Source organism: Xenopus tropicalis, chromosome 7 (assembly GCF_000004195.4).
Source record: "Xenopus tropicalis strain Nigerian chromosome 7, UCB_Xtro_10.0, whole genome shotgun sequence".
Classification (NCBI taxonomy): Eukaryota; Metazoa; Chordata; class Amphibia; order Anura; family Pipidae; genus Xenopus; species Xenopus tropicalis.
Genome location: NC_030683.2, coordinates 89,544,558 through 89,569,857, shown reverse-complemented (window position 1 = coordinate 89,569,857; position 25,300 = coordinate 89,544,558). Strand labels below are relative to the sequence as shown.

General features: G+C 39.7%; 1 protein-coding gene across 9 annotated transcripts in view; it reads left to right on the top strand.

Moving 5' to 3' along the window:
• The window catches only part of rere (arginine-glutamic acid dipeptide repeats), a 210,101-nt gene that overhangs the window by 17,515 nt on the left and 167,286 nt on the right, over positions 1-25,300 (top strand). For 7 of the 9 annotated variants that reach the window (XM_031905585.1, XM_004916132.4, XM_031905578.1 and 4 more), the window contains exon 2: positions 23,423-23,562. The exons of 1 other annotated variant lie outside the window; for it this stretch is intronic. The gene's annotated coding sequence lies outside the window, so the exon portion shown is untranslated. Of the gene's footprint in view, positions 1-18,576; positions 18,683-23,422; positions 23,563-25,300 lie in introns of all 9 variants that reach the window. One more of the 9 variants, XM_031905581.1, reaches the window with a different exon arrangement.

Below are 25,300 nucleotides of genomic sequence, written 5' to 3'. Positions count from 1 at the left end.
ACCCTTAGTTCAGTAGAATATAGATTAATCAAAGGAAAAAGCAACACAATAACACAAAGGTATATTGCGAAAAAGACAAAAGTAATTTTTGAGCAATGTTAGTTTGTTAGGCACCACTCAGTGGCCAAAATAGCTAACCTTTTATCCCAGAGCTGTATGCGTTATTGTTAAAAAATAAACTGGCTGAGGGCACTTTGCTGCAGGACACAGCACCACCATGTTCCAAGATGCCCCTTGCTGCGTTTTGGTGGGTGCATGTGCAGTACGTTATGGATTCCAGAAATTACTATAATCAAAAGTGCTGTAGCCAGTGCTAAGGATTTGCCGCTGTACTCTGCAGCAAGAACCCTGGGCCAGCTCATTTTTTAAAGATGAGGCGCACAGGCCTAGGATCATACGGAAGGTTAGCAGGTCGAGTACAACAGTTGGTAGATGTTATGACTGAATTTTAGTTATGGTTGTTAATTATATGTGCATTAGGAAAAAATTAGTTAATTGTTATTAGACTGTTCTGATGCATATCATATGGGCCTGCTTTGGGACTACGCTTGACATGCCTTGTGTACCATACAAATCTAATTTCAGAAGGCAGGTTTAGATTTAGCCAGAAAGGTTTACCAATGTTTAATGTGTTAGCTTTAGCATTTTTAGAACAAATAATAGAACTTTGTGTCGGCACACGTATTTCAGCAAGCCAATTAAAGTGGCTTGATTGGAATGGCTTTATGATAAATCAGTTATGAAATCTGACATTTCTAGTCTTGAATCTATTTATGTAGACTAAAGCTGTCAGTAGATTAATAAATCATTTACTGTGTTACTTAGGTTTCTACTTTAATTTACATTTTTTTTAGATATATATATTTATATTTATTATAGTGTCTTAATCGGACAGCAATCTAATGTAAATGTGGCCATACATGGGCAATTCTAGCTGCCAACATCGGTCCCTTAGACCGATTCGGCAGCTTATCGGCCCGTGTATAACTAAGGACGGATCTGGCCTGGAATCGTCCAAATCTAGATCTGGCAGGTTTGTTGCTCGTTGCTATGGTCCCGTAGCCGATGGGCGCCTATACCCACCATTCTAATTCGATCCAAGGATCCCTGGGGCCAAACAACCGCATTAGCCCTATATCACCCACCTGTAGGTGGGGATATTGGGAGAAGATCCGTCTCGCTGGGCGGATAGGATAGGACATTCTATAACACACCATAAAAGTTAACTTAAAGGAAAACTAAACCCTGAAAATGCATACGGCAAGAAATGCATTTTATTTTCTGAATTTGCACCAGCCTAAAGATTCAGCGTCTCTATAACAGTAATGATTTGTCACATGAGCACCCCTTCTTGGATTTTGTGAGTGTCAGTGACACACACATGCTCTGTGCAAATGTTGGGAGCTGAGTTTAGGGGTTGTCGTATAAACTGATGCTACAGTGCTGATTATTTAAATCTAATGCTAACTGCACTGCTTTTAGAGCTGTATACTAGTAATATGTATTATTTACCAAGAATCCTTATTTTGTGACATTAAAATAGATACCTACATACAGTATGTTGTACTGTGGTCCCTAAGCTCAGTAAGGGTACGGCAGCACAGAGTGAATCAGGAGATTCGATGTTCTTTTTTTTTTTCCCCCATAAAAACGATCAACGCACCAGAGGTCACCCCTTTAGATGAGAGGAACGGAGCTTCCATTTGAAGCAGCGTAGGTGGGTTTTTCACGGTGAGGGCAGTAAAGTTGGGGAATGCCCTTCCTAATGATGTTGTAATGGCAGATTCTTTTAATGCTTTTAAGAGGGGCCTGGATACTACTACTTTTTTTTCAACCCTATGTAACTATGTAAAAGAAGATCAGAAGCTACTGGGTGCATCTTCACTGTCTTAGATCTTTACTGCTAAAGGGCTGTGGTTGCTTTGAGCTGATACAAAAGCCCAAAACATAATGTGCAGCATTTCTGGCCTTTTTTAGGGTTCTGGCACACGGGGAGATTAGTCGCGAAAATGTAAATCGCCGGTGGGATGGCATATGCGGCGGCGCGATTTCAGTGAAATCGAGAGGAAACTTCCACGATTTCGCTGTAATTGCGCCGCCGCGTATGCCATCCCACCGCCGATTTACATTTTGCCCGGTGGGATGGCATTTCTGGGAGATTGGTCGCCCACGAACAAGGAGATTTGTCGCGGGCGACTAATCTCCCCGTGTGCCAGAGCCCTTAAAAGTGAACTACCCTCTTTTTTGTTTTATATAGATTACAGCAGTGATACATACTTAAATTTCCTGCAGTGTTTTCTGCTAAAATGCCAATGGATAAGTGCAGTGTGTGTCCTATTTATACTTTCTGATTATTATCAGATGTCTCACAGTCTTTACTTAAACGTAGTTAAGATGCTGCCACCCCATCTCCTAAAGATTAGGAATGTCTGCTCCACATCAGGATTTAGCTCACCACATTTAATTGATTCCGAGCTAATCCTAAAGTAAATCCTCAGAAAAATTCAGAAGAAAGTGGTCTGATTAGTATACCTGTAAAAAATGCATATTAAAAAAAAAAAAAAAAATCATTTCCAGTCTCATGAAATGTATGCCAGAGTAAGCTTGTGGCTTTGAAAAATGTGTAATTATAGTTTAAAACGTGAAACAGATGCTGGAAAGGGAAAGATTTGTTACTAGTGGTATGAGAGCTATTTAGCAGTGCAATATTTACTCGAGTAACGTGAAAGCCTTTGCTCACTTGTGAAATAGAAATGTCTTGATAAGTAGTTGTTGGCCTTTGTATAAATATGAATCCATCAGAGACCTTGGAACAACACAGGGGTAAGGAAATAGCAAGCAGGTAACAGAATCTGGCAGCTCTGGCAAATTTCGAACAGCATGAGCAAGGCGATTCTACTAATGCCAACTCTGTGGCTTCCTGCTCAGTCTTTGAGGATATTTACACTAAATGTTTTCCTGTGGTGTTTTTGCTTCAGCCTACTGTAATGTATATGTTTCTCTTACACGTCCACATGCTTTCATAGCGTTCACATAGTTTCCGAAGATTAATACTAAACATCACATCTGACTAGCATGAAATTATTATATACAATGTGTCCCTGATTGTATGGGAATGAAGGTGAATGGGTTCTTCCGTATTTTATAAGGAGGGGTGGGGGGGGGGGTTTAGGATTTGAAGCAGCTACTAATTAGTGGCAAACACAATTGCTTAATAATATTAAGAAATCTCATGCGTTCTGCTAAATGCACTTTTTCTAGGGTTAGCGGTTAGTATGGATGATATAACTGGAGTTGGAACTCACAATATTCTTAAAGGTCAACTTAATCCCTGAATAACAGTGGTCTGTTTTAATATCCTTAGGTTGTTTGATTGCCACTACTTTTTCCCAGGTCTGTGGGAAGTGCTGAAGGTTGTTCACAGCTTTAGTTGATAATTACCCATGCAAACTGACACATAGGGGCACATTTACAAAGGCATGAACGCTCGGAGCGTATTTGCACCGTCTTTTTTCGTGCGTCCGCACGATTTTGTCGTGCACCTCACAACTTTTCATACGCATCTCGACTACGCTTGCACGAAAAATCGGAAAGGTTTTACCGCTGTTTACTATTGTACGGTACGAAAATTTTGTAACTTTCGGATCGCCAATACGATATTATCGTGACTAATACGATTTTTTCGTAAGCATTTTCGGGATATTTGCGATCTTCAGAAATTTTCGTTTCCAATCCGAATTTTTCCCATTCGGGATTCGAACTCGTGATTTGATAAATCCGCCCCATAGAATTGCCTTAGGGCTGTGATACACAGGGAGATTAGTCGCGCCATGACAAATCTCCCTCGTCGCGGGCGACTAATCTCCCCGAAGTGCCATCCCACCGGCTAGTATGTAAATCGCTGATGTGATAGCATACGCGATGCTGCAATGTCTCACTGTCTTCTCACTGTCACTTCGGGTGACTGCGGGTCATCGCAGCAACATGTATGCCATCCCACCGGTGATTTACATTCTAGCTGGTGGGATGGCATTGTGGGGAGATTAGTCGCCCATGACAAGGGAGATTTGTTGCAGCGCGACTTATCTCCCCGTGTGTCACAGCCCTTAGAAGCTAGGGTGATGCACCCCATGGATAATAGGGGGTAGGTTTCATTGCTGCTAGTGATTGGTAGTATAATGATTTTGGCCAGGTCACCTAATGAGCGGCTCTTCTCCTGATGTGGGTGATATCGGGCTAATTTGATAGTTTGGGCATAGGCACTGTTGTACTAAGGATCACATCAACGAGTCGATGCTGTCAAACCTGCCCGGTCGACATCTGGCCAATTTTAGGCCAGATATTAGTCGGGTAGGCCTGTAGGGGATGCTCATACATGGGCAGATAAGCTGCCAAATTGGTCTAAAGGGCTCGAGTTGGCAGCTGAAATCTGCCTGTGTGTGGCCACCTTAAAGGAGAAGGAAAGGCTAAGTCGTAAGTCACTTGGGGGTGCCAAAATGTTAGGCACCCCCAAGTGACTTAGATCGCTTACCTTTTACCCCGGGCTGGTGCCTCTGTACGGAGAGAACAGCACCAGCCCGGGGTAGCTGCGAGCGCTTCCTCCTTCCTTTTCGCATGCGCCGGCCGACGGATTTCGCCAGCAGAAGAAAAAGGAAGGAGGAAGCGCTTCCTACAGGTACCCTGGGCTGGTGCTTTTTTCTCCTAACAGGGGCACCAGCCCAGGGTACAAGGTAAGCGATCTAAGTCACTTGGGGGTGCCTAACAAGTGACTTAGCCTTTCCTTCCCCTTTAAGGCTAAGGGTTGCAGGCCATAGGAAGCAGCAGAGCCACTTGTTAATAAAGTTAGAACCCATCATGCAGCCATAAATGTAATAATCTTCTGACTTCAGGTCTTCTAGGATGCTGCATAAACATTGTGGGGCTCATTAATAAACACTTGGCAAATGTGCACCTGGGCAGTAACCCATAGCCACCCAATCAGCAATTAGCAGAACAATAAAAGCTAACATCATATTGGTTGCTGTCCAGGTGCACAATTTGCCTAGTGTTTATAAATTACCCCCTGTGTGCTCTGTAGGTGTACATGGTAGTAATCCATATGTGAATCTAGTAACAGGATGCTGCTCACGAGTCACGAGCCACTGGTTGGTGATCACTGTCCTAGAGGTACAGTGTAGACAGGGTAGGCAGTTGCTAAATAGTCACAGAGGGTGTGAGGAGGCACAGGTCTAACTTTTGGTTGTGATGGAGTCTCATTTTATACATTTTCTACAATTAACACTGATTCACATGTAACTTTAAATGAAGCCTTCTTTTTAACCTCAAGTAAGGAACTATGCTGCACCGTGTCAAGCTAAAATTTAGCTCCGTAAGGTTGTTTAGTAATAGACCATGCTGCCATGCCACAAATCCAACAAATCTGTATTAAAAAAAAAAAAAACCACTCCATGTTTAGGTCTCCACGTGTTTCATTGACACAATATTGTATATTGTGTATTCTGTAGAGCAAAGCAGCTCCCTCCATATCTCTAATCTCCAAATATTTTGTGTGGCCCTAATTGATCACAACGTCCCATTATGAATGGAAATACATTATGGGGAGTTATTTTTAAAGTCACAACATCACTATGGCAAAATCTATAGGATTGTTACAGTTTCCATAATAATCTTTGTATAATTTTTGTAGAGCGCACAAGCCTACAGGGCAACGACACACAGGGATTTGTAGGCAGCTTAAAAAAATTACTACGGCTGGTTAAAAATCTTCACGAAAATGCATTGCCATATACTAACACTGGGATCAGCACAAGTAAAATATATTTCTCACAGCAAAGTGGCTTAATCCAAATGTTAGTCTATGGCAATGCATTTTGGGGAAGGTTGTGGCTGGCAACAAATCTCTCTGTGTATGTCATTGCCCTTATTACCTGGAAAACTGTTTATGGTCACTTTCCCACCTAGATACATCTCTTGGCATTGTGTACCCTTGATAATAAAATAAACCACCTTAAAAATGGAAAAATGTTAGCCCTGCAGGCTTTAATTAATTTCAAGGAAACCGAAAAGGGGAACAAATGTTTCAGCACATTGCTTTCTTTTTATGGATAAGAATGTTTCCATCAAGCTCACCATCTGGACAATATATGCATGTTGTTCCTGTTTGTTATATTGTTGCAAGGGACATGGTATTCAGTATCCTACTGCTTGGAAAAGACAGATGTTTTTTTCCTGCCTTTCCAAAACTCAAGCTTGTGTTGTCAGTTGATAGTGTTATTTGATACAAGCCATTGTTTAAAAGCTTCGTTTTAAACCCAGGACCAGATAAGTGACTTACTAAGGCTTCAGAAGGCCTGTGGCACACTAGAGAACAGAGAGAAGCTTTACATCTTGTACTGGAAAGGTGATGTCATGGATGGCAGTTTGACAGCAAATTATAAATATTAGAATTTCAGCTATAAAGCATGATCCCATTGCTGTTTTATGATAAAAGGGAATTTTATGCTTTCTTAAGCAATTGCATAAATGAATGTATACCATACCTGTCAAAATGCAACTGTTACCACCCAACCCTGAAATAAAATATAGTTTGCTTGTTATTTTTAGGCACCAGTTTAAACCAAAGTAATTATAGTATTTAAAAGTGTCCTTTAAAACCTAGATGTGTTTTTATTTTATTTAACATGTGACTTCTCATTCTTCAGATCTTAAATCATGTGAGTATGCATTTCGGCTCCGAAATCTGCTCTGTGTGCCTGCACCCAGGGCGACACAGTAGCTCTGGGTGCAGACACAGAAAAGCGCGATTCTCAGTCTCTTTCCTGCAGACTGAGAATCTGCCACATGTGGCATAAGCCTACTAAACAATGCATTGTTGCTGTAAGCAACGCAAATATATTTTGATTAGATAATCCCTTGAAAATTTGCTGATATTAAAAATGTTTTAGACAGCATTTGGACCTACCTCATGGAATATTTGGGACACAAAGAATTATTTGAAAATGGCCATCGTCTGTTGAGTTTAATGTAAACCTAATACAGGTGGTTTCTAGAGAAAACAAATTGGCAGTAGAGCATTTTTTTCAGATGGTTTTACCTTCTGTGTTAGAGGCACTGGTGGTTTTTGGTTTATTTCTGGCAGTTGTAGGCATCCTATGACCGTGTGTGATATTAGCAGTGAAAGTGGAAAAGATCAGGAGTGGTGGATATTCTCTGGAAAATGAGCAATCGGCCTGACCGCTAAACATGTGGATACCATATGAGTTGATGTCCACCTTCCTGTTCTGTTTCTTCAGGCTAAACAGCTGAACGATTAGACTGAAATTGTCTAAACTGCCTGACCAAATCTGGGCAAGTATAGTCTTTTATCCAAGCTGAAGAGAACATAGAACTTACGATTTATACTGCTTTGTATATTCTGAACCTCTAATGAGCTTGTGAAAATTGTAAATGGTGCTATTTCAGGTTAATAGAGCCTAATCCTAAATATAAATTAAACTTTATATATTGCCATTTGGCAGGCTGGGGCGAGAGACTGTTTTATCTTTTAGTTGGTGGTTTCTAGTATTTTTTGCCACAGTTGATTACAGCCTTCTGACAAGGAAGTGAGGAAAAATAAATTTTCCTGGAAAGGGCCAGGTTATTTAAAGTTCAGTTTATGAAAATCTAGGTTTAGCAATGGCAACACTGCGCAAATAATTATCATGCTCCCTTTTTAGAAGATCTTTTATCTCCACTGTATAAGTATGGCTTTTATAGGAAAGAGATTTGTTTTTCCCACTTGGATAAAAGATTCTCTTTTTAGAGGCTACACAGGCACCTCTTGGGAGGCACCGACCACAACAGAAATAGTCACAAAAACTGTAGCATTCAGAGAAAGTGAATTATAAGGCAACTGTCCTTTTCTCAGTTGTTCAGTGAATCATTCCCTGAAGACACCATCTTGTTTGCCTTAGCTTGGGTTTATTTCTTGTTAGTGGTTGCCCTCTTGTGACTTAGCTCAGCGTTAAATAAAACAATGGCATTAACTTTCCCTGAAAAGGTAAGGTTACACTTCAGTACCTGCATGTACAAGACTGTCTTTTGTTAAAGCTGTCATGAGCTAGGGATCATTTATTTCAGTGCTTTCTGTTGAAACCAGGAAGTAAATACTGTAAAGGTAAAGGAAAATGCCCACTTCCTCCTAATGGGGAAAAAAAGCAACAAAACAAACAAACAAAAAAGGTATTGAAAATGAACCCTATTAATCCAAGAAAAGTGGAAAATGCATGTTGCCTTCCCCTTCTAAATAGTTTATAGTTTGACAAGTGACGGGATTCCCTAGTTTAATTACACTATTCCCCATGGTGCTTCACTAATCACTGCTGTATGTAAAGTGAGGTTAAGTGAAGGCTTTTAATTGGCCGATGGCCATATATTATATATATATATATATATATATATATAATTTATTAATATTTTTTAATTTTGTTTTTAATCTTCTTTTGTATGTGCCCACAGCTTATGCCAAAATATAGGGTATGTTGTAATATAAAAAGCCTTAACAAGTTATTGGAATTGCTGTCTACAGTGTATCAAAGGGTAACTTTGCAATTTAAAGCTTAGTATTTTGATCTAAAATATAACTGAAGTTTATATAAGTGCATTATTTAATTACTTGCATCTTAACAGCACAAATGTAAAGGTTTTTAGCATTTATGCATGTTACTTATGTAACCCTGCAGCAGCCAGTTGACTGAGGGCTTGAGCTGATGATTGATGAAGACAATTTGTAAAAATGAAGCAATTTCTCTGTAGAAACAGAGTAAATACTGTAATTAAGTATGTAGAATTCTGTGTAACCTCTTAACTATGTGAGATGCTTTGTAACATACATACAAGTGGTGGGTCATGTCATGTTGCCACTGATTTGCATTGAATGGCAGAGTAATTTTCTTTCCTTGCTGTCTCAGCAAATTGAGAAATTCTGGCACCTTAAATAGCACACCTTTTAAATGTAATTATCAGATCTTTAATAATGGTATGACTGATCTCCCATGATCCCAACCCACCCTTCAAGATTAAATTTGTTGCATAAATAAATTCATTAATGGGTTAATGCTGGGAATATCTAAGTATCGTTTGAACAATTAAGTTATGTCAGGCTAATGGTTTCGCTTTAAAATGTTTTCCAGAAAACTAAAAATTGCAGGGTATATCATCACCACTGTTTCACCTGCCCTACTCAAGAGTTTTTCTTCCTGTGCCAGATTGAAATACAGGGTCAGTAAATAATGGCTAAAAGATTGCATTCATTGGCCATTTCTTCAAAAAGCTATACATGGGCCAAGCTGGTAGGTACCTGTAGGTTGGGATCCCTTATTTCACTCAATTTTCTAAATAATAGGGCAGGCCATCCAGAAAACTATGGCTGTGTGGGCTGTGCTTGAACGCAATTGGTGATTTTAGTAAAATTCCTGTTTATTCTTCTCTCTTAGATAAATCTGGACCTCAGGAAGTGTTTACTCCAAGTGATCGCCTTACATATTTCATAACAATATGGCACCTTTTTTCATACCTGTAATCTAGTTATGAGTTAAGGGGCTCCCTGAACAAAGGATGAACCTCCAAGGAGGGCTTGAGCTCAGTGTGACAACCATGCTATTGAGTCAACATGCTACACAGGCTTTTAGAGCTCTTCTTCAGGGTTTAGTTAGGGGAATATTTATTAGGGCTCTGGTACACGGGGAGATTAGTCGCCCGCGACAAATCTCCCTTGTTGCGGGCCACTAATCTCCCCGATATGACATCCCACCTGCAAAAATGTAAATCGCCGGTGGGATTGCATACGCGGTGGTGCGATTTATATTTTCACGGGTGGGATGTCATATCGGGGAGATTAGTCGCCCGCAACAAGGGAGATTTGTCTTGAGCGACTAATCTCCCTCGTGTGCCAGAGCCCTTATAGTGTGTAAGCCAACATCACCAGTGATGTTGCACATAGCAACTAATCGGTTCTTTGCTTTTGTTTTCTAAATTGTAGTTTCAAATTTAATTGCTGATTGGTTGCAGTGGGCAGCATCACTGGTAGTGTTGGCTTGCACACTATAATAAATATGCCCCTTAGTCTGTGTAATACAAACCACACGACTGGCCCCTATATGGATATTATATGATACAACTATAAATCCTTGAGCTTATTATTTTTCCTTTTAAATTGCAGATTGTAATAGTTTACATATCTTATATAGTTATCTTAGTTATATTTGTGAAGGACATGCATCTTAGATATGGCTGCTTAATGGAACAAATTGCGGAAATTAAAGTGGACAGTAAGATTTTTTTTCATCCTGCATTTGTGTAGTAGAAATTCTAATGACATGGTGACCTACAGCACTTGAATAATCCACATTGACAAGACTGTGCCATGACCATTTGCATCACCATTTGTCTTCTTTGGCTTGTCTAATTACTTCTGTTTCATGTTTCTGACTTGGCCAGGGAGTTTTTTCTGGTCTTTGACTGTTGACACACCAGCATAATGTAGCATGTTGTAATGTTAAGGTTTGCTGGCATTTTGACAAACATGCTCAGGTATTATATATCCTGCAATCAGGTAAAGTTACACTATTTTATTGTTTCACTTGTTTTTTTTTTTTTTTTTTTTTCTGGTGACGTGCTCACACCATGGAAAAAATGAAATTTCAGTTGGGATAGTGTATGTCATATACACTATACTTGTACACACATTTGCTTTGTGTTGTTAGCGCAAACAGGAGCATATATATATATATATATATTACAGTGGCTTGCAAAAGTATTTGGCCCCCTTGAACTTTTCCACATTTTGTCACATTACAGCCACAGACATAAATCAATTTTATTGGAATTCCATGTGAAAGACTAATACAAAGTGGTGTACACGTGAGAAGTGGAACGAAAATCATACATGATTCCAAACATTTTTTACAAATAAATAACTGCAAAGTGGGGTGTGCGTAATTATTCAGCCCCCTGAGTCAATACTTAGTAGAACCACCTTTTGCTGCAATTACAGCTGCCAGTCTTTTAGGTTATGTCTCTACCAGCTTTGCACATCTAGAGACTGAAATCCTTGCCCATTCTTCTTTGCAAAACAGCTCCAGCTCAGTCAGATTAGATGGACAGCGTTTGTGAACAGCAGTTTTCAGATCTTGCCACAGATTCTCGATTGGATTTAGATCTGGACTTTGACTGGGCCATTCTAACACATGGATATGTTTTGTTTTAAACCATTCCATTGTTGCCCTGGCTTTATTTTTAGGGTCGTTGTCCTGCTGGAAGGTGAACCTCCGCCCCAGTCTCAAGTCTTTTGCAGACTCCAAGAGGTTTTCTTCCAAGATTGCCCTGTATTTGGCTCTATCCATCTTCCCATCAACTCTGACCAGCTTCCCTGTCCCTGCTGAAGAGAAGCACCCCCAGAGCATGATGCTGCCACCACCATATGTGACAGTGGGGATGGTATGTTCAGAGTGATGTGCAGTGTTAGTTTTCCGCCACACATAGCGTTTTGCATTTTGGCCAAAAAGTTCCATTTTGGTCTCATCTGACAAGAGCACCTTCTTCCACATGTTTGCTGTGTCCCCCACATGGCTTGTGGCAAACTGCAAACGGGACTTCTAATGGTTTTCTGTTAACAATGGCTTTCTTCTTGCCACTCTTCCATAAAGGCCAACTTTGTGCAGTGCACGACTAATAGTTGTCCTATGGACAGATTCCCCCACCTGAGCTGTAGATCTCTGCAGCTCTCCCAGAGTCACCATGGGCCTCTTGGCTGCATTTCTGATCAGCGCTCTCCTTGTTCGGCCTGTGAGTTTAGGTGGACGGCCTTGTCTTGGTAGGGTTACAGTTGTGCCATACTCCTTCCATGTCTGAATGATCGCTTGAACAGTGCTCCGTGGGATGTTCAAGGCTTTGGAAATCTTTTTGTAGCCTAAGCCTGCTTTAAATTTCTCAATAACTTTATCCCTGACCTGTCTGGTGTGTTCTTTGGTCTTCATGGTGTTGTTGCTCCCAATATTCTCTTAGACATCCTCTGAGGCCATCACAGAGCAGCTGTATTTGTACTAACATTAAATTACACACAGGTGCACTCTATTTAGTCATTAGCACTCATCAGGCAATGTCTATGGGCAACTGACTGCACTCAGACCAAAGGGAGCTGAATAATTACGCACACCCCACTTTGCAGTTATTTATTTGTAAAAAATGTTTTTAATCATGTATGATTTTCGTTCCACTTCTCATGTGTACACCACTTTGTATTGGTCTTTCACATGGAATTCCAATAAAATTAATTGATGTTTGTGGCTGTAAAAGTTCAAGGGGGCCGAATACTTTTGCAAGCCACTGTGTGTGTATATATATATATATATATATATATATATATATATATAATATATTTCTTGTGCATTGGAAGCCAAAGTATATGTGTTCCTTGCTTCTCTTACAGCTCTGCATCTTGAACAGAATTAAACAGTCTTACAGGCGCCTGTCCAATTGAAATTAATTTTCTGATTTAAAGTCTTTAGGGACTGGACTGTTTATGCATGACAAACACTTCCACCAGAAACCTTGTAAATCTTTCTTTGCTTTAATTTATCTTCTCTGACAAGGTTTTCCAACTCCCCATTTAATATTGCATAAAAATGTGGATCACAGAGAGAATGTTCTCTTATACAATGTGCAAAACTGTGCCGACCAGTTTTGTGTTTTGTAGACTATGCATATATTGAATGGCTGGTTTTGATGAGGTGCTGCTAAGGATAAGTGATGCCTCAATGGAACATTATTTCCCTGTAAAGCTTATCAAGCATTTTACAATTTTTGTTTATAGTTTTTGCCACTAGGGTGCAGTGTTTTAGTGAATTCTTTGGAAGATATATTACTTTACTTCAGGAGAAGCAGCAGTACCCAGTTTATAGGGCAGGGCTGTCCAACTGGCAGCCCTCTGTGTGCCCCCCACATGTGTGGCTGCTGTGACTGCTTACCTTTGATTTAAATGGTATCGGTACTGAGATTAACTGGTCCCCTGCATGGTTCACACCTCAGATTCAGGCTGTAAACCCCCCCCTGTATTGTTTAGACATGTAATCCCCTGTACTGTTCGCGCCTTTTAATCCCTACATTGTCCTCCCCCCCTGCATTGTCCACACCTCAGGCTCAGACTGTAAGCACCACATTGTTCATCTGTTCACACCTCAGGCAGACTGGAACACACAGACAGCATAGAGCATACAAAGTATGGCACAAACAGGCAAAATAGGGCAGGCTGGCAGGCTGCCTGTCTGTGCCATAATCTTCCTGCCCTATGCTGCCAGTGTGTGCCATACTCTTCTTGCCCTATACTGCCTGTGGGAGGTGAACCTGCAGGGGTCTGTTCTAGAAGTTTGTTAGGATTTGAAAATAGTAATTATATGGTCCCTAAGGTGTGTAATTATATGCTGGGGTTGATTTGCTATCCACAGGGGAGGAGGAGTCACATGAATTTAAGGGTGTGTCTTAATATGACATAATATAATTCTTTCACATATGAATGGTGATATCCCTGCAGTGAGCACCAACCATTTGGGTTTTTGCTGTGCTACCACCATTAATGTTGGCATGTTCTTAAAAGCTCTTGTAATAACATGGGTGTGGTTTAAAAAAGGGAGTGGTCAAAACTGGCTTCCATTACTGGCCTCCACCATGTAGGCCAGAATAATTCTGGCCCTCAGTAACACTGTTATAGGGTAATGGCACATGGTGGTATTTGAGCTGGCCATTCAGTCTCTTTAGACTTCTCTTCAACATATATATAGAGCACAAAATGGGCAGGATATCTATTGGGGAAGTTTGAGAATTCCATAGGGCTGAGGACCACATTGGATGTGGTTCTCTCCTGGTGGCCTGCACTGGCCTTTGTTATGATCTGATCATTGGCCCAAGGGTCAAAAGATTGTTTCAGTCCTATATGGGCCACCAGATAGGTAACCATATTGGGCAAAGATCTGCTTAGGTTTGGCCGTCTTTAGAGTTTGTCAGCCTGACATTTTTTATAACCTGACAAAAATTGACTCAAAATTGCTTACACATTCACACTTAAATTCAAATTGCCTGAACCCATGAGTGCATTTCCGATCAGGTCAGGGATTTTGGAGCTATCTTTATCAATTCAGAAGGGTAATATAGCTCAGCAATGCCTCTTAACCCATTATTAAATACATCTCTTACTGTTTTCTTTCAAAGGCAATTGGTGTATTGCTGACAGATTTGTTATGCAGGAAGGCTATGCTAGGTGGCCCAGGCATGAATCACTTAATTATTCTGGACTCTCTTTTACCTCATTTTATTTGAATTGACCCTTTAATATATGTGAAGGCATAATGAATAAAGATAGAAAGACTCATAAACACCTTGTTCTTTGTTTTAGTAGTAGGAGATTCTTTGCTTATCCATTTGGCTCCTGGGTCATGCTCCTTTTTTTCTAGGAAGAGTGGTTTCAAGGAACCAGATTACAATAGAATCATATGTAAGGCAGAATCTGCAAAGTAAGCAACACCATCATAAGCACAATAAAAAAACAAACACAAATGTAATTTATACATTTAGATGTTTTAAGAAGACAAGTCTAAAGGTGGCCATACACGCACCGATATTATCGTACGAAACCTCGTGTATGGCATGTCAGCGAGCCGACCGATATCGCAGGAAGCTGCTGAAATCGGTCGGCTCGCCGATCGGCCAAGTTAGAAAATTTTGATCGGGCGCCATAGAAGGCGCCTGACCAAAATTCTCCCTTCAGAGCTGAATCGGCAGAAGGAGGTAGAAATCCTATTGTTTCTACCTCCTTACCTGCCGATTCAGCCCTGAATGGTGTGTGGCGGATCTGACGATGTTTCGTGCGACCGACGGTCGTACGAAACATCGTGAGATCGCCACGTGTATGGCCAGCTTAAAGGTGAAAAAGGAGTTAGATGCCCTTATAATTTCATGTTTTTAAGATATTCTTTGCCATGCAGTTAGTCACATTTAAATACTACTCTATTTTAGATAAATATAAACATTTCTGTTGTTCCTTCTTCAGTAAATATGTAAACACTCATGTACAAAACAAAGAATTCTTTTTTTTTTTACCATTTAAGAATGTTCCCTGTGCACTTTTGCACCGTAAAGCCACATAATAAGTCAGTTAGGGGTGAGGGTATAGAGCTGCAAAAATATTGGTAAAATTCTAATGAATTATTTTTTTTAACATGTCGTTAATGTAGAGAGGGCCTTGATTTATATTGCATACAGCTGCTCTAAATTCTGCACTTGTTGTATACATGCTTAATAATAGAATCCCCCACTTCATTTTCCATATGAAATACATTTTTTTAAAAAAAAAAAACAAATTTAATTATATGATGATGAATTTCTCATAGTAAAAGAAAGTGATCTGTATGAGTGTACCTTGCCGTGGTTAAACAACATCGGCATATGCTTCTCAAAGAGAATAAAGAAAGCTCTTGTGTTATGTATTTGTTTTTAAAGGGATAAATGCCCTCTAATATAAATATAGATTCTTTTCTACTGGGCTGCTTTCATGTGAGCTTCTTGCTGACTGCAGAGTTGCCTGATTTGACTTTCTAATGGAAGTGTAATGAATCTTCTGGGAAAGCTGGAGATAGCATACACACACACTCTGCTGCTCCATTGTAACAGCTTCCGTCAGACGTTGATGCCACTGATTACAAAGGCAAGGATGGGAGGGGGAAAATACAACACGCTAAACTGTCATCTGTTGAAGGCGAATGGTGTCAGGGGAATTCTGCAGCCAACAAACACCACAAAGTGCAGAGAGGTCTCATTTTGTATATACATTTAATGTGTGTTCCACAAACGAGACGTGCAAGAGGAAATGGATACTGTCAGTGTGAGGCATTGCCACACGCTCACCGTGACAAGACGCAGTGAGTGTGAAAACCATACATAACAAATAATTTAGATTTTCTGATGCTTTTCTGCTGGGTTGACAAAAGATCAAAACATTAAAGATAGGTGGGAGATTTATAATTATGAAAGGCCTTAGCTTCTGTAGTAGTCTAGGGAGGAAAAAGGGGTTGAGTGCTCCATTTGTGTTCTCTTGCGCATGGGAGATTGATTGCTTGAATACCTTAATACAACTGACGCAATTGATAGGAGGAGTTTTTTGACGTGTAATAAATGACTGAAGTTCATTCTGAGGTTAGAAACCCTGCTTGTAATGACAGTGCTCCCTACTTGTGACCTTGGGCATGTCATTTGTCCTTGTACCCTGCACTGCTAAAACATGGCTGTGTTTAGCTAGAGTTAAGATGTGTGTGTGTGTGTGTATGTTTATTATATATATATATATATAATTATCCCTACTTATGTACGCAGTGCTATATAGCGGACTAGATGAAAGAATAACCAAAACACTAAAAAAACTGGGAAATCCTGGTCAAGAGGTTTTTTTAATATATCAATTCACTGGAACTGGTCCTAGCTTTGTAAGATGGTGTAATTTGTTTGGCTTCCTTAAAATCTTTCTTTAGGTTTATAGTGTTGCTCCCTTTTGGACTGTAAATTTCCCCCCCCCAGAAAAAGAAAAGTTATATACAAATGGATTTATAACTCCATTAATGACCCTCTAGTCAGTTGCTTTGTGATTTGGAACCAATTATTATAGGCATACATATTTTATGGAATTCCAGGCATCTGCTCATTATATGCTCACAGTATAAGATTATTTTCCCAAGTGTTTAATTTGTCAAAGGCTGGCACTTTCCTAATATATATCGAATAATCATTTATGCATCTTAGTGTTAAATGTAAAAAATGCAGCAAATCAATTACTATAAAAACATTCTTAAATGTTACCTTATCTTAATTGGCTACTTATGGTCCCGTATAAGACACACATAACTAAACAAGTGCAGTGTGTGTTAGTTAGTGTATAGATTTCTTGGCCATGGCCAGTTGCTGCTACTTTAATAGAAGAAGAGATACTACATCAGCGGCTGCCCCATCCTAGTGTGTTGCAGGCTTAAATTCCGGAAATATGGAATCCATTTCAATGTAAACATCCTGTTACTGTGTCCAAAATATAGTACATAAAACAACTGTATTCGAAACACTGTTTTATCTAAATAAACCATTTTCATAAAAAATATACTACTCTAGTTGAACAGCAGAACTGGAAAATACAAAATAAAAAAAATTGTAGTATAATGTAAACAATAGGAGGGTGCCCATCCAATAGGGCAGTTAGTGTAATGGCTAATCACCTTGTTCTGGACAGTGTTCCACTTTCCAGGGACTGCGCTGGAGTAGTTTTTTTTTTTTTTTTAATAAATTGCTGCGCTGCGGAGGAATTCCTGTACGATTCAAGCTGAGTGCACAGTACAGTACATTGGCCAATAGTTTTACCTAAAGCGCGGTACAAGAGATAGCTGTAAAGTTAATACACGTTACATAGGCCGTGACAGGAAGGTTAGCAATTAGGCTCTCTAATATAACACTAGGGCTCATTTACAAGCCTGGGGTGCAAGTGCAAGAGTACAAAGTGCTTTTGCCAGACCGGAAGTACAGGGCCCCAATGCCCTTCTGCTCCCTAACTAATGTGCACGATAGGGTGGGTAAGAGGCAGGAGGGGGGCCGTCTCTTTGCCACCCCCAGCCTGCCACTTTTAAATCTAGCATAAACTAACACAGGCCACACTAGATTTGAACAGCAGTCCACAGGCACCTGCAGAGGCCTGCGACTGTTCATAATGCCCTGTGATTCCAATAGTGCCCTTTTTTGCGCTCTGCAGGCATTGTAAATTACCCCTCTTGTTTTTTATTCATAAAAGTACAGAAAGCCAGTGGTCCCTAGTAGACCTACCACAGACTGAAAGTGAGAATTCACAAACCTACATTGTGTCTGTAGCCTCTTTTCGTGATTGCTAGCTATTACTCAAAGAGCTGCCTATGCCAACCCACATCTCTCCAAAGAGTATAGAGGCACAAGTTTATATACTCTTGGTTACTCAACAAGTACAGGATAATTAAAAAACAAAACAGATTATTGATCTTGGCTTTTTATGACCTTGTTGCTGTGCACTTTACATTAGATTTGTGCGCTGTTACACAGTTTTGTGTGTACCAAGTGCATGGTATAGTGAAGCAGTATCCATATTTTGTACTTACACAGTTTTGTGTTTTCGCTAAAATGACCTAGCAAACTATTTTAGAAATTCAAAGTTAAATTATATATTAAGTTTTGAATTTCTGAATGATACAGACTGCATTTGGAAGAGGGACACTGTGCTCACTATTCTTCATTATAGAGTTATGTACAGATTAAAGGAGGTCTGTTGTATAAACTAAATTTTAGAAGTCTGCTTGAGCTCATGAAAATAAGTAACTTTCTAAATATAATCAATTACAAAGCTGATTATAATTCCTTATATAATCATGTTACTCACTATTCCCCTTTCAGCAATCTGTCTTACTTCATGCAGGCTTTGTGTTGGAGTTGGTTATTTTGAAGAATGGTTAACTCTGATACATTGGTTTGTGTTCTTCCTTTGTTTAGACAATGTATCTGACCTGCCTGTCAGTCAAAATCTGACTTCAGCCCCTGCCTGCAGGGAGAAATTGCTGACTCTGAAATAGTAAGGAGTAACTCAATTTTAAAAAAGGTACACAGTTTTTAATCATATTTACAAAGTGTATTTACATAGGATAATGCTTATATAAAATTTTCTTTTTCACAATGGTACCCCTTAAAGGAGAAGGAAAGGTAAAAACTTTATCAGAAAGGTCTATGTAAATACAGCCATAATCACTCACAGAAACGCTGCACTGAGTTCTGTCAAAAGAAACAGGATTTGTTGTCTTTGTTTTCCTGTGCCAGAGACATGCAGCTCGCAGCTCTCTCCCCTCTCCTGCTCTCCCCTCCCTCAAGAATGTCAAGAACTCCCTCCCCCCCTTAGGAATGTGGATCTGAGCCAATCAGCAGGAAGCTTCCTCATAGTCTTACACACTGAGCATGTATACCAGTCTTGGTGCAGGAGCAAGGCATTATGGGAACTTTCTTTACACAGCTCAGCATTTTTTTTTCCTATGAGGCTTTTGATCATCTGAACGGAAGAAATATGGGGAGACTTAAGGGCACTATTGAGAGAAGTGACTGTATGCCTGCAGCTTGAGATGAACTCTTTATTAGCCTTTCCTTCTCCTTTAAGCTACAAAACTGACTGCATGGGGCTATACAATATGCTTTCTACCCTGCAAACAGTGTCAGACTGAACCCATAAAATCATATTATTATTTTAGGTTTTTCTCAGCTATGCATATGCAGATTAGGGTTTTCATTTCAGATTAATCTGATGTATTTGGTATTTGTCAGAATGCAAATATTTGGTTGTGTCCCTTCAGTCCAGTGCTTTCCAGCCTTTTTTTTGTATCAGGTCTCTGCTTACCATAGTTCTTTGATCATTTCCTTTCCATGTTGCAGTCGTCTCAAGCTGAAAGTGGGGGTAAAATTAGTTTGTATGAGAATCTTATTAGCCTGGGAGCTCTCTGCTCTGCCAATGAATTGTGAAGATTAATTTCAGAGTGCAACAGCAAGATGCAGATGTATCATGAATATAAAAGTATTGTTTCACGAAAAGGAAAGAATAGATGAATTATGCATTGTAATATCTTCTGTAGGCCAGTTTGCTGCCTGATCGACATATTAAGTAAGAGAAGTGATGAAATCTCACTTCTGAGACAGAATATGGGTCTGTAACTATATCATGTCAGAGGCATTCTCTACCAATAGTATTCTGTTTTTGTAGCATAATCAAGGTTTATTTATTTGCACAAGAGATATCATATTTCTCATGCCAATTAAACATTTTTGGATTATTTGATGATGTTTACTCTAAATGAGCATAAAGGCTAATGCCCCACGGAGATAACAGTCGCTTGCAGGAGGAAACTTCATGTGACTTTGGAAAAATGTGTATGCCTTTCTACTGGCGATTCACTTTGTTGCCAGTGGAAAGGCATTTTGGAGCGATTAGTCACCCACGGTAGCAGAGATTTATCTTGGACAGCTTAACTCTCCGTGGTGCATTAGCCTTAGTGCAAGAAACCTAACTGAATAATCTTGAGTACCTACTTGTTCTTGCTAATTGCAGGGTGAGGTTCCCAGCTGCTGAACTGTACATTAGTAAACCCATGGTGCTAAATTATATATTTGAACTAAATCAATACATTGTGCAAGTTGAAGTACTACTTGTAGAAAGATACACCATACTGTTTATTTATTATTAGAGCTATGTTCTCTCTCAAGCCTGCTGTTCTGTACAGTTGAGTTAGAGGTTTCTTTCTTATTCTATCATTTTTTGATGTTGTAGTGTTCAACTTGCTGACAATATAAATTTTGATTTGTGGTTTTTGCTGCTAGTTGACAATTTAAGCTGGAGATATATTAAAAGCTAAGATGCTGTAGTGTTTGAAGCTGCCTCTTGGAAAAATTAATTAGGTAGAGTGCAACTATTCGTGAATACCTTTTTCCCCCGATTATTTGGAAAATATAGCTTTGGGTGTGTCGGGCTCCCCTAGTATTTGACATTTTATTTGGCCCTTTGACATTTCATTTAGTACAGGTATAGGGCCTGTTATCCAGAATGCTCGGGACCAAGGGTATTCCGGATAAGGGGTCTTTTCGTAATTTATATCTTCATACCTTAAGTCTACTAAGAAATCAATAAAACATTAATTAAACCCAATAGGATTATTTAGCATCCAGTAAGGATGAATTATATCTTAATTGGAATCAAATACAAAGCACTGTTTTATTTTTACAGAGAAAAAGGAAATCCATTTTAAAAATCTGAATTATTTTATTAAAATGGGGTCTATGGGAGACCGACTTTCTGTAATTCGGGAGCTTTCTGGATATCGGGTTTCCGGATAAGGGATCCCATACCTGTACTAGTGTCAATGTGTAAAAGTAAAACTGGTCTTAAAGGACATCTTAATCAGCTGTCAGCCAGAGTATGATTGGGCCTTATTACTGGTAAATATGATTCTTCAGTGACTTATTCTATGTATCTGGGACCTCACTAGCTTCAAGGGTTTCTCTCTGTAATCCACCCATTCACCCCCTACTGCAGCAGATCACAACTGTTTAATTTTCCTACCACTTTTGGGGCTATACTAACCTCAAATGTGGCTGTCAAATCCATAAATGTATTGGTGATATAAGTTTTTATAACTCTTGACCTCTAATAGAGCAGCATGTATACTTAGTCATGGCCAAAATTGTTGGCACCCCAGAATGTTTTTCAGAAAATCAAGTATTTCTCACAGAAAAGTATTGCAGTAACACATGTTTTGCTATACACATGTTTATTCCCTTTGTGTGTATTGGAACAGAACAAAAAAAGGGAGGAAAAGAAGCAAATTGGACATAATGTCACACAAAACTCCAAAAATGGGCTGGACAAAATTATCAGCACCCTTAACTTAATATTTGGTTGCACACCCTTTGGAAAAAATGACTGAAATCAGTCACTTCCTATAACCATCAATAAGCTGCTTACACCTCTCACTGGGAATTTTGGACCACTCTTCCTTTGCAAACTGCTCCAGGTCTCTCTTATTGGAAGGGCACCTTTTCCCAACAGCAACTTTAAGATCTCTCCACAGATGTTCAATGGGATTTAGATCTGGACTCATTGCTGGCCACTTCAGAACTCTCCAGCACTTTGTTGCCAACCATTTCTGGGTGCTTTTTGACGTATGTTTGGGGTCATTGTTGTGCTGGAAGTCCCAAGATCTTGGACGCAAACCCAGCTTTCTGACACTAAGCTCTACAGTGCGACCCAAAATCCTTTGGTAATCCTCAGATTTCAGGATGCCTTGCACACATTCAAGGCGCCAAAACTACCCCAAAACATAATTGAACCTCCACCATATTTCACTGTAGGTACTGTGTTCTTTTCTTTGTAGGCCTCATTCCGTTTTCGGTAAACAGTAGAACGATGTGCTTTACCAAAAAGCTCTATCTTGGTCTCATCTGTCCACAAGACATTTTCCCAGAAGGATTGTGGCTTACTCAAGTACATTTTGGCAAACTGTAGTCTTGCTTTTTTATGTCTCTGTGTCAGCAGTGGGGTCCTCCTGGGTTTCCTGCCATAGCGTTCCATTTCATTTAAATGTTGACGGATAGTTTGCGCTGACACTGATGCTCCCTGAGCCTGCAGGACAGCTTGAATTTCATTGGAACTTGTTTGGGGCTGCTTATCCACCATCCGGACTATCCTGCGTTGCAAGCTTTCATCAATTTTTCTCTTCCGCCCACGCCCAGGAAGATTAGCTACAGTGCCATGGGTTGCAAACTTCTTGATAATGTTGTGCACTGTGGACAAAGGCAAATCTAGATCTCTGGAGATGGACTTGTAACCTTGAGATTGTTGATATTGTTTCCACAATTTTGGTTCTCAAGTCCTCAGACAGTTCTCTTCTCTTTCTGTTGTCCATGCTTAGTGTGGCACACACAGACACACAATACAAAGACTAAGTGAACTTCTCTCCTTTTTATCTGATTTCAGGTGTGATTTTTATATTTCCCACACCTGTAGCTTGCGAGGTGAGTTTAAAGGAGCATCACATGTTTGAAACAATCTTATTTATCCACAATTTTGAAAGGGTGCCAATAATTTTGTCCAGCCCATTTTTGGAGTTTTGTGTGACATTATGTCCAATTTGCTTTTTTTCCTCCCTTTTTTGTTCTGTTCCAATACACACAAAGGGAATAAACACGTGTATGGCAAAACATGTGTTACTGCAATACCTTTCTGTGAGAAATACTTGATTTTCTGGAAAAATTTCTGGGGTGCCAACAATTTCGGCCATGACTGTAAATATGAACTTGGCTAATATAAAGCATAATATCTGTCCCAATGAGTGTCTGTTTATTGCTAAAAGAACTGGATATGCTAGCTAAGTGATTGTCCTTTAGTCCTTAAGGGCTCTGGCACATGTGGAGATTAGTCGCCCGCGACAAATCTCCCTGTTCGCGGGCGACTAATCTCCCCGAGTTGCCATCCCACCGGCGACAATGTAAGTCGCCGGTGGGATGGCACACGCGATTTCGGCAAATCGCCGAAGTTGCCTCGCGAGGCATTTTGGGCGATTTGCCGAAATCGCGCCACCGCGTGTACCATCCCACCGGCGACTTACATTGTCGCCCACGAACAGGGAGATTTTTTGCGGGCGACTAATCTCCCCGTGTGCCAGAGCCCTAACAAAGAACAGTATCTTGGTGATATATATATATATAAAGCTAGGTGCTGTTAACTACTTATTTGTATAATGTATGCCTGTTTATTTGGCCTAATTCTTCTCTAATTCTATAAATTATCTGCCAAATTTCTTTTCAGCTAAGACCTGTTTGTAGACGATCACAAAACAGCTGCTGTGTGACTCTTCATTTGAGCCTCTACTGAGACAAACAATATGGCAGTTCCCATTTATATACAGATTTATTACACATAGCAGAAGAACAGGAAACTATGCAAAGGTAAATACCTGGAAGATTGCCATCTATATTAATTATGTAATTAAAGGGATTTATACTGCTTGATAAAGGATTTGCAAAACTATAAATATTTTCACTGCTTTTTGTGTTATAGAACTGGTGGTTTAATGTGTGGTTTCATGTTTATGAAAAATAATTGTATGGGAAAGCCAGGAATGCATAGTACCATTTTTCATCATGTTTTTGTCACAGAAGAGCAGTGGTTAGTACTGGTTTCCCCACAAATCTATCAAGGCTGCTGCCACTTGCAGGAATGGTTCCCATTGTTGAATCACTGTAAAATATAAATACCCAGTACCTCTCTCCTTAACGGTAGTTATTGGGATTTTTGTGCATTTAGGAACTGAATTGAAGATATTTTCTTATTTAGGAAAAGAAGTGGATGTGTAGATTGCAAGAAAAAAAACTTGCTTTCTATGTGAAAGTGTGAATAAAATAAGGCAACCAGGTATTTTGTTACCTGTGCTGTCACTTTCTAACTAAACAGATTCTTGTAGCTAACAGCTCTGTTCAGAAGAGTAATGATCTTTCCAAAATAGCAGATATCCCTAATTTTACCTCAAAGCGTTATTTCTCCGGCAGTTTCTCCGGCAGTTTGTTTAGAATGCCAGCGTACAACAGATCATGCAAGTGGGATTTAGACAACAGAAATATTCTCCTTCCTCCAGTGGACTGCATTTGACAGTTACAGAAGGTGTCTATAAAGCCCAGTCCCCTCTCCCCAGATTTTCCCAGGGGTAATTGGCTTTGACGGAGAGTGCTGGCTCCAATAATACAGCTCTGTGAGCTTGTGTGAGCTGCATAATGCTGTCTAATGCCTGAAGGATTCTGTGCCCATCAATCTGTTCTCAGCTGGAAGCACATTTTCCCTGTTTCTTCTGTGACAGTTTATTAAAAGAGATACTTGCCGCATTTACTGTGTTTTTGGTACCACTCTGGCTCTTGTCACAGGTAAATGAAAATGCTCTCCTATTACAAGGTGGTTATGTGAAGGAGGAGATGTTAGTTGTGCATGAATGTGATGGTGACTTAATTATTTGATGGGGGGGGAGGGGGGTGGTTTTAATTATCCAATTTTCTAAAATCTTTGGGGCCAGTTTATCACAGCAGATAATTGTGCTGCCATTGCAATGTCTTTTGACCTTTGTCTGCTGCTATGTTTAGGATTACCTCTATTCCTCTGTGTATTTATGTTGGCTGCAGCCTTAACTGTTAACCTTCTGGTCAATGTGAAATGGCAGTGGGATGAGCGTAATGATGACCAATTTGCAGAACATAATTTTACTTCTGGATTGTAAACTGTAAAGTATAGGCCTGTCCTAGATTTCATTCTATGTATCATATAATGTTTAAAGGCGAGGTGAGTGTACTTTGTACTAGTATTCCATTATTTTCTCCTAATAAGGTGTGTATAACTGTTGCAAACTGATCATGCAACATTTCTTCTTTGTTTGTTGTACAGGAGCTACCATCACACTTTCCTTGACAATTGCCAATCTAGAAGTTTCCCATGGAGAGCAAAAATAAGAGCAATTAAAAAACATTGCTGCCAGTGTAGTTTTATACCTAAAAAGTTGTGACTCTCCTTTATGTTTAAACATGCAAATTAGTTGTTTTTAATGGTATTGTTTTTAATGTTATGCTTTGCTTCCAAGAAAAGTGAAATGTATTTAGTAATATCAATAATGTACAGAAAAGTCTCCGCTTATGCAGTTTTTCA